Source organism: Mastomys coucha, unplaced genomic scaffold (assembly GCF_008632895.1).
Source record: "Mastomys coucha isolate ucsf_1 unplaced genomic scaffold, UCSF_Mcou_1 pScaffold13, whole genome shotgun sequence".
Classification (NCBI taxonomy): Eukaryota; Metazoa; Chordata; class Mammalia; order Rodentia; family Muridae; genus Mastomys; species Mastomys coucha.
Genome location: NW_022196895.1, coordinates 24,928,306 through 24,950,304, shown reverse-complemented (window position 1 = coordinate 24,950,304; position 21,999 = coordinate 24,928,306). Strand labels below are relative to the sequence as shown.

The window sequence follows — 21,999 nt, the reverse complement described above, 5'->3', positions numbered from 1 at the left end:
ATATATATATATATATCCATTCTTCTATGCTTATATTATATCTTTACTTTAGAAAATAGTCATTTTCTAAAAATGAGAGTACTTCCTAAAGTAATCTAATAGGAACCTGTCATTTTCCCACCTCAGAATCACTTAAAGAAGTGTTAATTTCTTTGAAAGGCACATAGTTGTTCAGGGGCCAGGAAACAAAATTTGTGCACAGCTAACATATCTCTGTACTCTACTTTTATAATAAGATGCAGAAATCAGGCAAAAAAAAGAAAATCAATGGACTCGATGTTATGGGGAGATCTGGTTTTAATTAATTTCTGTTCTGTTCCTATGGGGTAAGGAGACTTTAGAATGATTCTAAAGCCTCCAAAAACTATCAAGAGACATTGTTATCATTTTCCTAACAAATGGGAAGATATTTTCTCAGGCATGGTCAATCCAGTTATCCAGAAGAGAAGAAAACCAAAGACAGTATTTCGAGTATTGCCATATTATATTAAAAGAGAGCAGAGAGAAGTATGTAAAGTATGCCACAGAGGAGATCAGCAGAATGACCATGCTTTTACTAAATGGCACTGATTTGTTCTCAATATTTCATGTAGAAAATCAAAATGGTATATAGTAGGGCTCCTTCAAAAGGACCTTAATGATTTCTCCATGTCTCTCATTCACATGCCCAAATCAGTAAATAGAAAATGATACAATATACTGATTTCACTCACAAGATTTTTATGAAATGATTGTGCAAAGGTGAAAATAAAGAGAGCCTATATCATTTATTTACTTTAATCATCTAAGTCAATTTTTTTCAGTGCCTTATCTGTGTTCCTACAAATAGATCCTAGGTCTTCTTAGGATAGCTCACTAGCTGGGTAAGCATAAAAAATATGTTGTTAGTCATTTTGAGGAAAAGTATGTATTATTTATGAGTCAAGCAGAAGTTGGAGTTACAAAGTCAAATTAAATAATTTTAAAAAGACACAAACATAGTCTGAAAATGGTGCTTCAAAATGAGGCATTTAGGGAGTGATTAATAGTAAAGGATACCACAAAGGAAAAACACCATGCTTTATGTCTGTTGCTAATAAAAGAAAACAGGTATTTTTATACAGCCACATAATAACTGTGCCTTGTCCTTGATACTCTGTTTTACCGTGACACTCTTCCAATATTGCCATTCCAGAAAATAAAAAAATGGGCCTGTCACTTAGGATTTAAATATGCTCAACCATAAGCCAAAATGAACCTTTTTGTGATGCTCGATTGTCTCTAATATTTTATTATCCTGACATTAAGTGACTAATGTAGGAACCACAAAAATTATCACCAATATAAAATAGAAACAGGAAGCAAACTAGGCTATGGAATAAAGCTAACAGGATGCTAGTTCTCATGGAAACAACTATTCTAAAGAATGACAAGAGAAAGGGATTATAGCCTGTGTTCAGAATTAGTTTCTTGGTTGTTCATTTTCTCCATAAAGATGAACTTCTGGCCCTGAATAATTTGAATACGGAGATGCAGTGTCAGACTTTAATTCCCAGTCTTCCAGGTCAAGTGTGTGATCATAGGTTATTACTAGAGATCAGTGATGAGTCTATGCCATAACCTTTAAATACTAATGAGTAGCTGTACTTTGTATCCGAGGTATGTAATCTTTGAATTCTTAGCTGTGTGTCATTTTATACTGAACACACGTCAGTTAATTCATACACATTGGGTAAGTGTAGTATGAACAGTTGACTCATGTGATCCCAATCCCTTGTGTCTATCAGTGACTATACAGGAAACGGGCATCACACACTTCCCCATTTTTCCTGCTCATGTTTGTAAATAATGTCGCTTAGGACATGGTTGTGCGTCAAAGAAAATTGATATGCAAAACTGCCATTTTTATGCTGCCAAAGAAGGAACTAAGATGAGCTACCATCTCAGGTTACCTATCCTGCCCACCTCCAGAGTTCTATGTGGAATGATACACTGAATCACTTTTGGCTAAATAGCTGTAATGATTTCTTTCCCATGAAACAGACACACACTTCAAGTGATGACAAGGAGATCAGGCTACCCAAAGCGAGAGGACAAATAAGCATAAGAACCTGACAAAGAGACAATAGACCAGAAGAGGACAGAACATTCTGATGAGGATACACCTCCGTAATGTGGAATAACGCCAAAGAATATAAAGTACTTCAGTCCTTTTACTGTCACTCTATGTTCTCATAGGAATGCTGGGATCATAGTAGGGTCAATAATTGACTTCTTCTCTAAAAATCTTTCCATGAGGCTCCCAAAGAAGAAAAGAAGCAACTCCTAAACAGTATCCATGTGTTCCTCTTGATGATGGGAAGGCCTGTTGTCAGGCTCAAAACCCCTCCCTAGTTTCTATGTCCAAATTTTCTGGAATAAAACTGTACTTGGCTTGTTCTTAGAAACAGAAGGAAATGCCAGGAATGTACTCTTCTTATCCCACATTCACCCACCTCACTCCCTTGTGAATGTTTGTGGAGACATAGAAATGTGCTACTCAGTTGCTGCATGTGTATCTCAACCTGCTTGGCGTACAGTTTCATATTTTATGCATCCTGCCACTGGGACAAAAAAAAAAGAAAACACTACATGATTTATCATGTTTAATTCAAAATTAAAAGCATATATGCCCTTACATAAATTTGATTTATCTTTTATACATAACTTGCCTTGGAGGTGTCCCAATGTTAGTATGCGTTTTTCATTTCTCTCTTTAGTGGCAGAATTATATTTCATAGTCTATTAGTCAGAACAGACCTGGTTCTGCTACATTAACAAACAATCTTAGTGACTTAAGCAAGTGAAACTCTATTTGTTAGCCATGATACATTTCTGTCTCCATGAAGCAGGAGACCTGCTTCACTTTGCCTTTGCTTCGAGGTTGGCAGTAATAAAGGGAACTCCCTCTGGAACATTGCATGGCCCCTTGACACAGGAACAGCCATCACTTGTCATAAATTGTGTCTTCGAGGTACTCACCTAGAAGTAACACATTGGTATCACTCAATATTTTCTTACCCAAAGCCACATCCCCGCTCTGTTTCATTGAAAGAAAATAGAGAAATATATCTGTATGGTGACCCATGAGGAACCAAATGAAAAAGTCTCTTTGAATGCTTATCATGATGAAGTCTGCATCCTAAGAAACAGCCTATGACTTAAGGTGAGGATCCAGTAACCTGAAAACTCATTGTAGCCATCATGGCCAATGGCCATGAGACCTTTTCAAAACAACCATGGAACTCATTTCTACTGTGGCTGTTCTGAGGGTTATATGAGGACATTACCTAATTTGAAGACTTCTGTAGGATGAGGACATGGGGACAACAGAGTTTGAATCCAAGACAGAAATATGACTCTATTCTTTGACTTAGTGATCTGAATCTGTTTGTTGAAACCACATAATTGGTTAGCAAATGGTCTTTCTTACACTTTAGCATGGCATCATGGGGAGATGGTGAAACGCTTAGAGGTAAGTCCTGGCTACAAGTTTATAAGCTGTGGAGTGCATGCCCTTGCAAGGGACTATATAGCACCTTGGTCTCATTTTCTGGCTTCCACTGTGTAAACATTCTATTCTACTACATACTTCTTGCATATGCACTGTCTTGTCACAGACTCAAAACAAAGTAATCTCTAAAGGAATAATTATTCCTTCTTTCTAAACTACTTCGCTAGATATTTTGTTCCTGATATAGAACTTAAAGATATCTCTGAGTTAAAGCAAATCTTAACATTCCACTGAAATGTCCAAACCTACCTTGTCTGGTAACTAATGAGCTCATTTGACTGAATTTCTGGGTTCGGTAAATGAAGAAAAATCATATCAGTGACCACATGTCTTAAACTACCTGCATTCAGAGACGCTTCCACAGAACTGTTCAGGATGTCCCCTGACCTGATTATTGGGGTGCTTCTGTATATTGTGCTAAGCAGCATGAATCCTAGGGCATTCTAATACTTGCAAGAAGAATACACAAAACACAAGCAAAAAGCCAGTCTAGAACTCCTCTCACCCTGAGTAAAGCCCTATTAATTTTCTGTAGTCCTTTTATAAGTTAACTTCACCTGAAAAAGTGATTATAGCCCTAGGATTTAGAAAACGCACACATTAAAAGTATTGAATTGTTAATGAGGTCTGTAGGGAGAAGGATCTAGTAAGAAGATGGATAGACAGGTGGGTCTTGCGAAGATTGACACACTACTGCAAGGTGATTGGCTATCCAGGCAGAGGATGATATGGACCATGTGTAAAGGAAATTACTGTTCCTTATCTAGAAAGGATGTGTCATCTTGGCAGTTTCTGTTACATTCTCAAACCAGAGGGATCTCTTAAAAGGTGCACTACCCGATTCTTCTTCCCTCAGTTCTTTGACCATATTACCTTCAACACCAACACCAATACCACCACTAACAACAATAAGACTGGCATGCCTGTGACTTCCTCATATGCTTTAACTTAGCCATATGACCAAATATATTGATGATATCAGAAACATTGACTTCAAACCCATAGGAAGGGAATGGTATTTTTATAGTAAAAAACACAATTCACTGCTTTTCTGACTTTTTCCTGATTGTGCAACTGCCACATTTGTCATTGTTTCCTGTATACTTCCAAATTCTATCTATTCCAAAGTTCTTATGTTCGTATAAAGTAGTGCTTTACCATATTATGAAGTCTGATAGTAATCTGATACAACAAACATTTCTTTTTGCAGTTGCTTGATTCTACACAGTAATATAAAGTAATCAGAATTATTCCATCTTGTTCCTACGTCTCAACTTCAAGTTTGATCTGATAGACACCATCTCTAGGAGTTAGCCTTTGGGATTATCTTTGGCAGAACAGAAACTTGCATATGACTTTCCATGTCCACAGAAAGGTCCTTTCAGATACTGTACAGATGGAAGATTATACAACTGTCAGATGAGTCATGAGATCAGATTTCAAGAAACATTGCCAACAATATTTAAAGTACAGAAAGTCTGATTCCAAAGGACTGTTAGAAAGTCACATATGCATTAAGAACTCTAGGAATCATCTATTTAGTTGTGCATTTGTTAAAATTATAAGCATTTAAAATTAAGTTAGGTGTCATTTATTTTCACTTCACAAATTATTCTTTATTATATATTCTCCCAATCATCATGTGACTTTCCCTTTCCATTTTATACCAATGATATATATAAAGTTATTAACAATAGTGGTGAGTTATTATAAATATATATAAGGTCATTAACAATAGTGGTGAGCATAAAAATAATTAAAAGAGTTAAAATTCATATTGTAGTTATTTATATTAATTTTTGTGCTCTAACCAATGACTATCTTTAATAGTAGCTTACCAAGTCTGTCATTTAAATACCTTGTAACCCCTGAAACCTACCTTTTCTGTGGATCAAACTCTCTTGAACTTAGTTTCTAGAGTCACACAGCTTCTGAGAAAGTTGATAGAAATTAGAGAGAGACATATGCATTTTTGCTTTTGAGGACTGATTCTGTGCCAGCTCTATGAGTTGAGCATCATCTACCATCACTGTTACCAGTTACATGCATAAAATACTAGCAGGCCGTGGTTCTGAAAGGACCTGCCAAATACGGCATTGAAAACCCTACAGATATTGATTTTACAGTCTCTCTACTGATTCTACATCATGCTCCTTTACTTTCTAGCAATCTTTATAACTTTTACACTGACATAAATTGCCATAAAATAAGCATCCAGCACACCCCTCCCTTTCCTCCTCTAGAAATGGTTAAGGACGCTCCATTATTCTATTAACATGTTTGACCATTAATTCTCCTGATATCCCTGGGAATGACGAGGTGACTCTAAAGTTGGAGGGCAATTTGTACTGCCTGCTAGATTTATTATTATCCTCTCCAGTGGAAAGCACATGAATTCATCTGAACATTTATTTTCCTTAGTGTGCTGCTATTTTTCTTTTTATGTTTTTTAACGTAGATTTAGTGGCGGAATATTAGCGGCTGAGGACACAGGAGCTATTGTCAACACGGTAAGGCAAACAGCTCAGCTTTCAGATTTTGGTTTCTAATTCCTAAATGTCCCTTGATGGCCATGAAAGGAAACCATATGGCAAATGGGGAGGTATGCTCAGTGCTCCCTAATTGGTTGGAAATTAGCCAGTCTACAAATGATCAAAGGACTGTGTGTTGTAAATATAACACAGGAAAGACTCTTGCTCCCTCCTTAACAGGGCTATGTGGGCTTTCTACTGCATCATAACAAACTACCCAAGGTTTCATTGTTTAAACCAGCAGAGTTTTCTATGTAAATTTTTCCATGTAAGTCGCACAGGTTTAAAACCAAGATGATTCAGCAATTCTGAAACTTAATGGTGGGATCTAGTGTCATCTCGTGCCAGCTTCTAGAGCCAACTGTATTCCTTAGCAGCTTCTGGCCCATTTCTGCCACCTTCAAAGACAGCTGTAAAGCTTGAGTCCACAAACCATTTAATTAAAGACAGATGTGGTAGAGACACCTGGTACAACCATATCACTTAGATGTCTGAAGGGTGGATACTAGCACAACTGTGAGACTGAACCAAGAGCATTTGTGTAGAATTCTTGTACAGCAGTCATTAAATTGAGATATAATATAACCCTGAGCATCATCACATGATAAAGTCTTTCTTAGGATTCTGCTCATTGGAGAATCTGGCTAATTGAAGATCTCAGTTTAACAAGACCAAATGCTTAAGAGAATGTGGGCATTGGGAGCCATTATAAATCTGAAGCCTGCTTCTGATTCTACCTCTGTGTTGCCTGCTTTATCTTAAATGGATCATTTAAATTCTAAGGACATTATTTTCTGTGAAAACCATAACTGTTGTTATTATTTATATAATTACTTTTCATCCTCTAAGCTATGGAAATGCATGGGTCTCTCACCCCATGTGGCTCCATTTATTTTTGTGTGTGCATTTGACTCTGAACAGGGAAAAAATAAGGTAACCTTCAAGAAAGTGAAGTTTAAATATAAGAATCATCCATGGATTGATTTTAAATTATTGACCTTGAAATCTTTACAGATTTTGAAAATATGGGGCATGTGGAAATGTTATGCTTTGTTTGTAGCATTGACATTGATGGTAAATGATTGTCACTGAATACTAATGGTGTTAGATTTGAAGAACATATTGTACTTTTTCTGTACTTGCTTTACTGGTAGATACGCATACTATACAGTCACTTAAAATTACAGCTGGGTCTTTAAAACCACATATATTTATAAGGACCTTTCCAATACACAACTATGATCCTAAATAGTAACAGTTTTCTTCTTATATTTTTGTGATTGAAGAACAAAGGTTGCCTTGAGTAAAAGAGATTTTAAATTAATTCCTTTGATGGAATTGTGTGTTTGGAATGGGAAGCTGAAGACAAGGAGAATATGTGGTTAACAATAAGACCAGATAGAGTAGTAATCTCTGAAAAAGGCATCCTGAGAACTGTGTACTTGTACAGAGATGGTATATAAATACCTTGGTATGTAGAAGAAGAATCTCATCCTCTATGCAACTCATCCAATATTTTCCTGATTCCTACAGCTGATGCTCATATCTTTGCTGTGAATGCAGTCACAGTGCTCATAACTGCTTCCCAGTGACCTATACAGAGAGAAGGACAGATGTTGTATTGGGATCACCCAGCCCTACTCCTGAATGATGATCTGTTATCTACTAATGGAAGGTTTTGCTAGACTGCATAACATAGAGGAGAGGGGTTGAGAACATTCTAGGCTGAGAAGATCACATGAAAAACAATCCCTATTGTAGTGTATAGACATCTGAGAACACCAAGGAAAATTCCATGACTTGAGTTAATCTTGGGGATAGAAGAACAGATTGGAATGTTCAACTGGTACTCATTACTACATATTAAAGTGTTTCCCTATCCAACCATCCAGGTTCTTAGTTTTTAATGGTCAAGGGTCTTAGCTGCTCTTAGCCAGACTGTACCGATCCTGTGTGGAGCAATGTTTAGTTTGACAATTTGTGAGTATATTTATTTCTTGATTATAGGTATTTCAAAACTAATAATGTCTTCTTTCTCACCCAACTTCCTCATAAAAACCTCTCAGTGTTGTTATATTCTGTATGAAACACAACACCAGCACAGACAAGCCAGATACATCTTCAGGCTTATTTAGCTTCAGCAGTATACAGGAACTGAAACAATTAGAAACTTTTTTTTTCACCCTGAATTTTTCTAAAGACACAAATGAGTCATATAACCATATATGATCTGGTGATAGAAAATCTCTGACAAATCCATTTGAAACTCCAAACTTAGTGCTTTATAGTTTAGTTAATGTTTGGTAAAATCGGAGATATTGAAATTAGGAAAATGTTGTGATAGGACATGGTGTCTCAGCCTCCATCCCCAGAAAAAAACTGTAAGACTAGAAAACTGCACTGAAAATCAACATGATCCCTTCTTGTGTCAGGTTCTGTCTAATGACAAAGTGTCAATGCACAGAGCACTGACGCATTGGTCAATGAGTTCAAACTTCCAGCTCAACTCAAAATTATTTAAGGTATACATCAATTAAAACAACAAAACTACAAAAAAAATTTTGATACAAATATACAAACCAGTGTTTATCTATGCAATGGAGTAAATTGCCCTCTTTGATGAAAATACAGCACCATTTTCCTTCATTGGGTGGTAGTACATGTAACTTCACAGGTGGAGTGCCTGTGACTTTCACAGAATGGATTTGTCCTCAGGACCCATGAGCTTATCATGTTTCTGTTCCTTCTTTAACCTGAACTGAAGCTTCAAATTTCACACTAAAATCTTGTGATTCCAAGGGCATTGTTGATGCTTACTCTAAATCTCTACCCTTTATTTTAGTGTCTGGTGGTTCTGTTTTCTAGTTCTAAGCTATCTTTATATGTATGATTGTGGCTTGGTGATGGGCAACTTCAATGTCTATATTTTATAGGTGTGGAAGTTAACTTTTTAAAAGAACAGGTGGTGTGCTCCAATATTAATGATACTCACCTAGGGTATTTCTATGACTTAAGGGCTCGACTGCATTTTTCCTTGAAAAAACTAAGTGACAAGAAAGGCATCTAGTATTGACTCTTGTTACAGTAAAATGAAAGGCTGTACAACAATTCTCTAATTCCAGGAAGATAGAAAAAGCATCATCTAGCCCCTACCTCCAATGGCAGTTCAAATCTGGAGGTATAAAATCCTGATTTAGGAATAAGCTGTACACATTTCCAGGCAATCCCAACTTTGTTCATTTGCTTACTACTGACAATAATGTAATTACTAATTCTTACAATTTTCCTAGAGAGAGAAATCTAGCAAGCCAGATAGACAGGGACACATAATAGTAGTCTTACAGGTGTGTGAAGACACAAGTGAGTTTACACAGGGAACACTAAGCAGCTTCACATATTGTAGCATCAGTTTTTCAATTAAAAGCCTGTTTTTCTTCTATTATAGGTAGTATGGTCTCTGGATAGGGGTTCGTCTCCTGTCTTTGGAGGACATTTCAGGTCACTGAGCCCACCTTTACTTTCAAGACTTATTGCTTATCTTTTATCTTGATTGATAATAGGCAGCCAACCTCTCTAATGCTGTAATTTCCCAGGAACCTGCAGAGGAATCGAGTCTCAGCAGGAAACCAGTAAGACAAAAGCCCTGAGAGCAGCCTTATCACCTGCAGTTCTCATTTGGGAGCAGCTGAACCCTAATGTCCCAACTTGCTAGATCCTCATGATGTAAATTGGCTGCCAACAAGCAGAACTGTCAGAGAGAACTACCTGCCTGCTATTTGCTAGCCAGGATTTGTAATTGCCAGAGAAGTTAATGGAATTGTCAGACCATTGATAAAAGTGGATGCTGAAGAAGAGGTAGATTTAAGGAGCAGCTCCTACTCCATTGCAGCGCAGTGTTTGCTCTCTGAGTCCTGACACCCCTTTGTTCTGGCGTTTCGTAACGCATCTGACTTACCAAAGAGAAAGTGGTCAGTTTTCCCGATAATTGCTTCCAAACTTATATATCTGATAAGTGCTTTCATTTAGAGTGTCTTACAAATTGCCCCTTTAAGCCTCATTCTAAGTGTGCTTCTTGGAGAATGTGCAGCGATTAGAATAGATGTGCTCCTTCAGGTAAGTTCTAACAAAACACACTGCATTTTTTCCCAATAATAATGGTGCTGAATAATCTTTAATATAGAATTTTATTAAAAATAACTCCTATCTCTCTCCAGGTCAATATGCTGAAGTACCTTGCCATTAAGCACATATTATGTCCTTTATTACATCCTGCAAGACTCATTATTCTGCATTTATCTGCATTGAATTTTCTATCTATTAGGGCAAGCATTTAAGTGAGCTAATTCTTTCCTTACCTTAGGATTGTTTTTCAGGACTGACCTTTCCTCCCAATTTAGCATCTTCTAACTTCCAGAATACTGTGTTGTAAGTAATGCATGTGGTGTTATTTAACTTGTTAATAGTGATGCCGCTGACATCATTTCTAGTCCAAGGTAGCTCGTTAACAAGTGTAGCTGAGCTGTGATTATATATCTTTATCTTCAGTTTCATAATACAGAAGTCTTGACTGCAGTAAAAGCAAAAAGAAAAACATATCTTGATTAAAACAAATCCTGAGCGTCAGTAAAGGCTTCCTGAGCTCCATTTCTTTGGAACAGGAGGGGCTCCAGCGAGATTACCGCTTGTATCCTGGCAGGTAACTATTCATTCTACAACCCTGGGTCACCAAGACAGACATCACTTAGACCCAGAAAATTGGTGCAATTAATTCCAGGTTTCTACTTCAGGAGTCCCTGAACTGGTAACTGTGGGTCAGTGACTGAAGGAGGTGACAATGGGGGAATGAAATCGGGCTCAGCAGCTGGCCCAGGTGTCTTCACTGAGAGCAGGGAGAGATGTGTAGACTTCCACCCATGTTCCCACACACAAAAGCTCCCAGTATTCAAATTTCTAATCCTATGACCTGCTTATACACAGATATCATGACAGAATGATGTAAGGTTTTTTTTTGTTTTTTGTTTTTAGGGTGAATAATATTGCTTTGAAACATAACATACACCTGAAAGAAGACACATTGCTTAGGGGACCTTGAAAAGTTAAAACATTTACGAATTAGAAGTTCAGGTAGCCACAGAGGAAAATAGCTGCAAGTTATGGATGTAAACACGTTTGTTGTCACTTCAAACCATGACAATAGTGATGCATACCACTTATTAGAGGCCTGAATTACTTATCGACAGCTGCCACACCATACATTTAGGGATTTATAAAAATGCAAATTCATTCTCTCTCAGTACATCTCGTCAGAAGTCAAGTATAGGTCTCATACCAAGCTAAAATCAAAGAGTTGACAGTGGTGGTTTCCTTACTGAATGCAGGCAGCAGTATTTCCTCCTTAATCAGCTAGTGGGTGGTGCTTAAAGCCTTAAAAGTTTAAAGTGAAGTCTCCGATCTTTTGCTATTTACAAACATGGAACATGCACATCATGTAGAGGCTTTCCTATTCTTTAACTTGTGATCTATTTAATTTAATTTCAAAGGCAAAACTACGGAGTCCGATTCTTAGCCATGGGTGTGAGGTTTGTATTTTTTATTAGTTGCTTTGACTCCAGCCAAAGAAAGTTTTCTCCTTCTAAGAAATTATGTGATTGGATTGAGTCTGCCTGATGATTTGGGACAATTTCTTCATCTCAGATCATGGCCTGAATCACACATGCGAGTTATCCTCTGGCCATGTAGTTAATGTGGTTACAGTTTAGGATTTAGGGCATAGTCATATGAAGAGAATTGATAGTATGTTCTAATCCTGGACTTTTGAGTCTTTTATTAGGATTGGGTTTACATTGAACATGCTGTCATCTTAGTGAATTAAGATTGTTATTAACCCCATTCAAGTTCACAACATGACTTTTGTACCAGGACCCTGGGACAATTAGTCAAAGTATATGAATATCTTTAATACTTACAGTGAGGTATTTTAACTATATGCATTAATTGCCATATTTGGTCTCAACTATGTCTGTGTTTTTTTAATGATATTCTTATTCATGTTATGATAATATACAAGACATCTATTCATGTACCTTAGGTTACACATTCATTAGTTTTAACATTATTGGTAGCCCATCTATCTTCAATAATTGATCAGATGTACACTTTTGTGCTTGTGCTATATCTAGTCATGAAGAGTGAGTAGCACCATTTCCAAGATTACAGCACACATAAGCTATTGGATATGGAGGAGGCAGGGATTAAACCTCTTGTCTCCTTTTTTTTTTTTAATTATTATTTTCTTTATCTACATGTCATATGATATCTCCTTTCCCAGTTTCTCCTCTGGGAAAAAAAAAGAAAAAAGAAAAGAAAAAAACAAAAACAAAAATAAAAACAAACAAACAAAAAACCCTGTTCCCTTCTCCTGTTCACCAACCCTCTCTCTCCTGCTTTCTGGCCCTGGCATTCCCCTACACTGAAGAATAGAACCTTCACAGGGGCAAGGGCCTCTCCTCCCATTAATGACTGGTTTGGCCATCCTCTGCTACATATGCTACTGGAGCCATTAGTCCCACCATGAGTACTCTTTGGTTGGTGGTTTAGTCCCTGGGAGTTCTAAGGGTACTAGTTAGTCATATTATTATTCGTCCCTTCAGGTCCTTGGGTCCTTTCTCCAGCTCCTTCACTGGGGACCCTGTACTCAGTTCAATGGACAGCTGTGAGCCTCTACTTATGTATTAGTCAGGTACTGTCAGAGCCTCTCAGGAGACAGCTATATCAGGTTCCTATCAGCCAGTACTTGCTGGCATCCACAATAGTGTCTGGATTTGATGATTGAATATGGGAAGGATTCCCAGGTGGAACAGTCTCTGGATTGTCCTTCCTTCAGTCTCTGTTCCATAGTTTGTCTCTGCAACTCCTTCCATGGGTATTTTGTTCTCCCTTCTAAGAAGGAATGAAGTATCCACACTTTGGTCTTCCTTCTTGAGTTTCTTATGGTTTGTGAATTAGTCTGAATTCCTATCTTCTGGGCTAATATCCACTTATCAGTGAGTGCATACCATGTGTGTTCTTTTGAGACTGGGTTTCCTCACTCAGGATGATATTCTCCAGATCCATCCACTTCCCTAATAATTTAATAAATTCATTGTTTTTAATAACTGAGTAGTACTCCATTGTGTAGATGTACCACATTTTCTGTATCCATTCTTCTGTTGAGGGACAACTGGTTTGTTTCCAATTTCTGGCTATTATAAATAAGGCTGCTATGAACATGGTGGAGCAAGTGCCCTTATTACATGTTAGAGCATCTTCTGGGTATATGCCCAGGAGTGGTATAGCTGGGTCCTCTAGTAGTACTATGCCCAATTTCTGGAGGAACTGCTAAACTGATTTCCAAAGTGGTTGGACCAGCTTGCAATCCCAACGAGCAATGAAGGAGTATTCCTCTTTCTCTACAACCTCTCCAGCATTTGAGTGTTTTTTTTTTTTTTTGAGACAAGGTTTGTCTGTATAGCCTTAGCTGTCCTGGAACTCACTCTGTAGACCAGGCTGGCCTCAAACTCAGAAATCCACCTGCCTCTGCCACCCAAGTGCTGGGATTAAAGGCATGTGCCACCACTGCCCGGCATCACCTCAGTTTTTTATCCTAGCCATTCTGACTAGTATGAGATGGAATCTCAGGGTTGTTTTGATTTGCATTTCCCTGATGACTAAGGATGTTGAACATTTCTTTAGGTGCTTCTCACCCATTCAGTATTCATCAGTTGAGAATTCTTTGTTTAGCTCTGTACCCCATTTTTAATAGAGTTGTTTGGTTCTCTGGAGTCTAACTTCTTGAGTTCTTTGTATATATTGGATATTAGCCCTCTATCAGATATAGGACTGGTAAAGATCTTTCCCAATTTGTTGGTTGCTGTTTTGTCCTACTGACAGTGTCTTTTGCCTTACAGAAGCTTTGTAATTTTATGAGGTCCCATTTGTCAATTTTTGATCTTAGAGCATAAGCTATTGATGTTCTGTTCAGGAAATTTTCCCCTGTGCCCATGTGCTCAAGGTCCTTCCCCACTTTCTTTTCTATTAGTTTCAGTGTATCTGGTTTTATGTGGAGGTCCTTGATGCACTTGTACTTGATCTTTGTACAAGGAGATATGAGTGGATCGATTTGCATTCTTCCTCCTGTTTACCGCCACTTGAGCCAGAACCATTTGTTGAAAATGATGTCTTTTTTCCACATGATAGTTTTAGCTCCTTTGTCAAAACACAAGTGACCATAGGTGTGTGGGTTCATTTCTGGGTCTTCAGTTCTATTCCGTTGATCTACCTGCCTGTCACTGTACCAATACCATGCAGTTTTTATCACAATTGCTCTGTAGTACTGCTTAAGGTCCGGAATGGTGATTCCACCAGAGTAAAACCTCTTGTCTTCTAACAACTATAGTTTCAGAAAGATCTAAATGACAGTAATTCTTTTTTGTTCAACCTCCCTCAATCTTAGCCCTCACCCTTTGCAATGTTTAATGTGGTAATTCTCTATAACATTAGCATGACATAGAATAAGGTAACCTCCAGGATTTTTTTTAGGTTTCTTTACCACATTTCGCATGACTCATGTTTGTGCTATATCATCTAGAATCCTTTAGTTTCCTCAGTTTATTGTTTCTCAAGAGGGCGGAGACTTCTCAGACCACATAATCCTATGTAAGGCTACATGATTAGGCAGAGTAACATCCTCCCTAGATAGTAACCATTCTATGCCCAATAGCCCTTGTACTTTTTAAAATATTATACAGAATAAACAAACAAAGGAAGATAGAATTAAATAGATTTATCTTCATCAAGGTGAGATAGAGATATGGTGCAAGTGTAGAAATATTAATTATATCACATATCACAACCAGCCTTAAAAATGAAGATGCAGCATGAACATCAAGTAATTTTTGCTGCTCTGGAGACAGAAAGAGGGTCACTAACCTAGGAATGGAGGAAATCCCCAGAAGAGTGAAGGGATGTGAATGGATTCTACTCTAGGATCACCAGAGCAATAGAATCCCACTGATAGTTATTTTAGCCCAATGATAGCTTCAGAGTCATGTTGTATAGAAATTGAATCAAGACCTAGGTGCAATGACTCAACTCCCATGATTAAATAATCTGTTACAATAGCCATTGACTAATGCTAGACTAATAAGACCAATATTATTAGCCCTTGGAGTTGAACAAGTTCTATATTTAGCAAAATGTTTTCATAATTGTTAGCCCCAAACAAATGGTTCAGAAAAATTTAAATATTTAGACGCTAGCATAGTCTTTAGTAAATATCTTTAACACTTTAAATATCTTTAATGGACAAGATCCATTAAAAGAATAGAAATATTAAGGGATTCAAGATATAACATAATGTACATACATTTTTTCTATGTTCCTATATTTTATCATCTGTTAAGTTGACAAGGCCAACTTATGTATTGTATCAAACAAAAGACCTATTAATCATTGAATCAGTAGATTAATCATAAAGATGAGCTAATAATAGCTCTTGATTTAGTTGCTACACAAACATAACATTTTAGGGATTTTAGAAAATAATCATTTAAGTAAAATATTCCCAGAAGCTTTTTGTTAAAATACTGAGTTTAATTTTCTGATCATTTTAATGTGAAGTAAAATGTTCTCTGTCTTAGAAGCAAGACCTATATTTCAATATTTTATTTCTTTTTGAGAATTTATGAATATATATGCATCATACAGGAGCATACTGAGGCCAGAAGAGGGTATTGAATACTCTTGAACCAGAGTTATTGGCAGTTATAAGGCACATGATGAGGATGCAGGAAAATCAAACTCAAACTGGGTCTTCTGCAAGACAAACAGCATCTCTTAAACTTTGATGCATATTAGAGACTGATTCCATTGCATATAAGATTTAAGATTGAATATGAGATTGAATATGAGGTTGAATATGAGAGTTAAATATGCTATGTTGAGGTAAACCACATCTTGTATAAAATCTCTTCACAATTTGCAGCTAGCAATCTACCAAACAGGTTAGCTCTTGGATGATAAAATCTGGATCCCTGCATTAAGTTCTTTTCTTATAATTCATTAGTAGAGATTCTGTGGGCAGCTCATTTGCTGTTTGGTGTATAAGTCAAATAAGCCAAGAAACATTATCTAGAAAAATTCCCATTAGACTGATGAACTTACTCATCCTGTCAGTCTATGTCTTTGCATTATTCCTGGTCAAATTGTTTAATTACATATTTTAAATGTCATTGTTAACTAACTTACAGTACATTGTAGTCTTTTAAGATGGTTGAGTCATTTTAAAGTAAACAACTAATAAATAGAAATGGAGCACAAGTACATCTTGTTCTCCTGAGACATATTCTATTGTGGTAGACATAAAGAAAAGAAAAACCTAAAATCACTTTTTCCAGTGTGTGTCTCGATATTTAGCTCTCTTTGATGGGAAGAGATTCATTTCTGCTTGGTTTTTAACTTGACATTTGCAGCAGACCACACTTAGATTCACAATAATAAGTTACAGCCATTGTGATTATTCACAGTTGGCTCGAGTTCTATGCTAAGAAGTAGTGCCACACATTTTAGACTCATAAGTTGAGAATATGATCCCTCCATAATTACAAGGGTGATGAGAACAAGTAGAGCTTATGGCTACTCCTTGCTATGAGTTAAAGACAGAAGAGAAAGCACATAAAAGAGAGTAACTATTTGACATATTTCTCTCAATAACTCAAGAGAAAATACCTAGTTTGTCCCATTTGCTGAATGAGAAGACCAGCCCTGAACAGAAATTATGTCAACTAGAAAATAGAAGATCTTCAAGACTGAGTTATTTCCAAGAGGTACTGATTTCTGCAATATTCATCTTCCCACTATAGTATAGTGCAGACATCCTGGAGTTGAGAATGGGCAACTCTGCTATTTATCTATTAAAGTGGTATGAAAGTTAGATGTCTGGGGAGGTAGGGAGCATCTTGGAGGAGATGAAAGAGGGGAAGCTATGACCAGAACATGTTTTATAAAAAATTATGATTAAAAAGAAAAGAAACATTGAAAAAAAAGAGATGACCCGAATCCAGTCATTTCTACATCATAAACATGTCTCTATATTTTGACCAGAAGAAGTACAAAAGGCCAAAATGCTCAGAGTAGACATAAAATAACCATTTGTTTCCTCTTGGTGAGATCACTCATACTGGTCTACGTGCTTAAACACTCCTCTCTCTCTCCTTTCCTTCCTGTTCTCACAACCATACTTTATTCCTTTTTGGAATAATTTAATTGGAAGAGTGAAGGTCATTTTGTTTTCTGTTACTTAAATAAAAAACAAAAACTTTAATTATGCTCATCTTTTTTGATGTCCTAACAAAATTAACAGCAGAAAAAAGCATGATTCCACATTCCTTGGTATTGCAAAATGAACTCAGTATAAAAATATAATGACTGTCCATGTTTTGTGGGAGTCTGTAATCTCATTTTATGTCCTTTTGATACTTAGAATAAGGTAGTATGTACCAAGGTAAATAAGAAAGGCAGGCAGGAGCAAGTTTAGTTACCTGGATCTAAGTTGAAGAAAGCAAGTAAGATTTAAAGGTACAGCAGTACAGAATAAGACAAAGAGATAAATAAAATAATTTGCAGACGGTTCTTGTGTGAAAGTAGAAGATGAACACAGCCCCTTTCCAAGGTCCTAAATAATTTAAATTCTATCAAACACATATTTTCCCCATAACAGGTTCACACCGGTTTCAGGCCAGCTTAAGCCTTGTTTTCTTTGGCTTAGCTCTTCTGTGTTCCCTGAGGATGTTCTCTGATGATTATTTCTTTCTGTCTTTATTTTGTTTGGTTCTATTTTTTCCAGTCCCCTTCTGTTCCCCGAGGACGTGTGCAGCCATAACGCCAAAGTGCTGCTAAATGCAATAAGGCAAAAATCATCACTGTTTGATGGCACCAGCGTGCCGGCGCTTTGGATAAAGAATGATTCTACTATCACAGCGTGAGCCAGCCAAAAGGAAAATGAAGAAAACAATCCCCAAACCCATGATGTATTTGTTTTTTATGATTCTAAAAACCTTTACTTAAAAAAAGATAAAATGGGAATCATTGGATGAATGTGTTTGAAGGTAGAGATCTCAGAGGTGCTCAGACCAGCACAGCTGTGAGCAGCTGTGCAGCCAGGCTTTCTGAGCCAGGCAAGCACACACTGTGCACAAACTTCAAGAAGACTGTGAAGACCCTTGTCTGACTTTCCCTTTACAACTGGAGCCATGGTTTCAAAATAAGGGTTGGGGCTAGAAATTTATAAGGAATGAAGTAAGTTGAACAGGTTCTGGGTTAAAAATGTAAGGGAAGTGTGCTTTTATTCTTGGAATATAGTAGCAGTTATTATCAATATTAAAATATGCTGTGCATTATACAATAATCAATGTCGTTCCTTAGTTTCTGTTTCGCTTCAGCTTGTAAATTTCCTTCTTTAATGTGCCCATATTTTTCTCACAATTTCTTCAAGACACTGTTATGATAAAAATTTGAATGAGTCTCTACTATCACTTACTTCTTTCTCCCACTGTCTACTTATTTCTCTGTTTCTATTTCTACCTCTGTATGCCTCAGATTCTCTGTCTCTCTATCTCCTTCTGTCTTCCTCTGTCTCCTTCTGTCTCCCTCTGTCTCCTTCTGTCTCCCTCTGTCTCTCTTTGTCTCTCTTTGTCTCTCTCTGTCTCTCTGTCTCCCTCTGTCTCTCTCTGTCTCTGTCTCTCTGTTTCTATCTCTGTCTCTCTGTCTCTGTCTCTCAGTCTCTGTCTCTCTCTTTCACTGCGTGTGTGTATCTGTCTATTCCTTTCTCTATTTCTCTGTATGCTCCCTGTGTGTGTGTGTGTGTGTGTGTGTGTGTGTGTGTATGTTCCTGTCTTTCTGCAGTGATACATTCAAAATCATGTCTACTAACTTATCACTATGGACTTAGAGTGTTTTTATTGCTAGTAAATACTCTGAAGGATTTTAGGTGAGTGTTGCAGGAGCTAAGTTGCTAAACTCTCTTTTTCCCCCTTAAAGTGAATTATTTACCCATTTTAACATCATCATCTTCACCACAATCATCAGCTTTATCATCATTACTTGGTTTCCCATTTAATGTTTCTCAATTGTATTTTAGCTAGCCAGCAAGTCCCCCAGTCTCCATCATAATGGATAACTTAGGGGGACTACTGTAAATTTAGATATTTTCACAGCAAGATTTCAAAGTGCAAAATCCAATTCCTTGTGCCAAGTGCCATATTTTTCTAACACCTTGCTAAGAAATTTGCACTTATTATGGGCCTTTTCAGTTGTGTTACTTCTGGATGTCTTATGTTTTATTTGGGTACTGATCGTATTGTAATGATGATATTACTAAAAGTGAATTGTGACAAGACCCACAAAGGAACAAGGGCTTTCAGATATTTGTCTTTTTGTGTTGCTATCTGGATTTCTTGCTTCTCTATCTTTCATGTTTTTTCTTCTTTGAAAATCTGAGGGCTGGGTGGTGGTGGCGCACACCTTTGATCTTCGCACTTCAGAGGCAGAGGCAGGTGGATTTCTGAGTTTGAGGTCAGCTTAGTCTACCAAGTGAATTCCAGGACAGAGTAGTCAGGGCTACACAGAGAAACTGTCTCAAAAAAAAAAAAAGAAAGAAAGAAAGAAAGAAAAAAGAAAAAAAATCTGAGGTAAGGATAATGATGTCTCCATGTTGAGAGCAGTAAGTGATTGGTGTCAGCACGTTGAGAGTACCAAGTGATTGGTATCTTATGCTGCAATGTTCCTTTGCAGTTTTTAATATCAAACTTTCTCTAGTCATGCTATACTCTACACAAGGATGCTTTAAAAGAGGGTTTTTTTCACAATGGGAGGAAAAACTGAAAAATGTTATATTCTCTATATTAGCATTTAATGTTCATTTTTAAAATAATTCAAATCTTGCTATTTGACCATAAAATTATCACCATAGCTTAACTGCTCTTTATAGGAACAGAGAGGTGAAACCGTTGATTTCTGAGAAACATGAGTCAGAAAATGCACTTTAGAATATAAATGTCTATATCATGTGTATGTTAAATAGATGTATTATTTACTCATGTTAATTGACTTGCTCATTTTCAATTTTTCTTATCTGCTTCATCTCCATAATAATCAAGTAACAGACATCACTTTATAGTATTATCTTTTTTTTTTTCTTATAAGAAATAGTAGAGCTTGACACTAGGGTGTATTCTGTTTGACAGAGATAAGGTAATTGTCACAGGCCCCCTGGAGAACCAGCTGGCTTATACTTGGTAGTCCCCTATACTGTGGGACCCACTTTTAGGAAAGGGGAAGTAGGTAGCTCTGAGTCTGTTTCAAAGCTTACCAATAATATAATTTCACACAATATTTCAGTACAATATCACAGGTTTATTTATTTCATAGCTTGTGGCCACACACAAAAAAAATTTGTGTGGATTATCTATTGAACTGTCTATTGAAACATTTTAATTTTTGTTGATGTTGAAATTGTATGACCTTAATGGATTTCCTTTGTGTTTTTCACTTTATTTCAGCTTTTTTTAATTTATTTTTAGGAATTTTGTATAATACATACTGAATATAGTATAGCATTTCAACACATACTTCTGAATTGTTATCAGGAACTCAGTATAATTGATATGTTCATTACCTCAATCAGTAACCATTTTTATGAGCATTAGAACACTCAAAAAACTCTATATTAGTTACTCTGAAACATATTTTCTAACCATTGAGTGCTACTGAAGTCCTGGATATTGGAGGAGAATCCATAACCAATAATTTATTAAGCCCTATAAACCCTAAAAACAAACTATGAGCATTTGTCATTAACATGTGACATGTGATATCATAAATAAGCATATAATGATATACCTTTCATCAAGGAAAATTCTCTTTGAAGTAGAAAGAACCACCCCCCCCCCCGAAGAAAAACTCACAACCAATTAAAATGTAGTCTTGTGAATCCCAGTGCAAATGGCACACCTATAAAACACTGAGAGCACACTGCGGAAGATGGGATAGAAGATGTAAGATCCAGAGGATCAGGGGGTCTGCAAGGAGGTTATTTCTCCCAGTAATATCACAAGTTATACTCGTAAAATCTCACCAGTATGACTGGCCACATATTAACTGAAAAGGCACAACATGGGGGCCCATGTGAAAATGGACAGCAAAAGTCCCTCCACAAAGTATTCTAAGCAACTGAGGGAAGCTAGAACAGAAGAGGTGGTTTTCCCCAAGGAACAGCAATTGGTTATCTAGTACCAAGCAGTTAACTCTGAAAACATACATACCAGTAACATACAAACTGAGCTCACTGTATTAAGAAATATATATATGTATATTCCTTAATATATATATGTGTGTGTGTGTGTGTGTGTGTGTGTGTATACAATGTCAATCAATTGAAAAAGGAAGCCAGGAAGTTGAGGGAGAGAACGCATGGATATTTGAGATGATTTGGAATGAGGAAAGATGAGGGAGAATTGTAATTATATTATAACCTCGAAAATATTTTAAAACTTTCACAAAATAAATAAACAAAGGAAAATAACATACAACTATATTTGTCAATCTTATATACTCTACTGATCCATAGAATGTTAAAAAGTTATTTTGAGTAAATTGGTAAAAAGTAGACCCCCCCAAACAAATAAATAAGCAAAACACTCAAACAATGAATTCTTTTGCTTGCCCAGCACATGTTTCTCTACATAGTATCCAACAAGGGTTCTGGAAAGACATATTTAGTCAGTCAGGTCCACTGTTAGAAGTTTGAGAACTCCTTCTTTTGTCCAGTATATACAGATCTTGGGGCATATTAGCCCCAAAAAGTCTAAGCAGTTTACACTCTCAAACATCACAGTGTTACCT

General features: G+C 36.8%; 1 long non-coding RNA gene across 1 annotated transcript in view; it reads right to left on the bottom strand.

Annotated features, from left to right (window-relative positions):
- Positions 1–20,893, bottom strand: part of LOC116087570 — a 27,503-nt gene extending 6,610 nt beyond the window's left edge. The window contains exons 1-4 of the long non-coding RNA XR_004117488.1: positions 20,853–20,893; positions 7,531–7,656; positions 5,412–5,460; positions 2,475–2,582 (exon numbers count right to left, since the gene is read on the bottom strand). This is a non-coding gene — a long non-coding RNA (uncharacterized LOC116087570). The remainder of the gene's footprint in view (positions 1–2,474; positions 2,583–5,411; positions 5,461–7,530; positions 7,657–20,852) is intronic.
- Between the last annotated feature and the right edge of the window lie 1,106 nt (positions 20,894–21,999).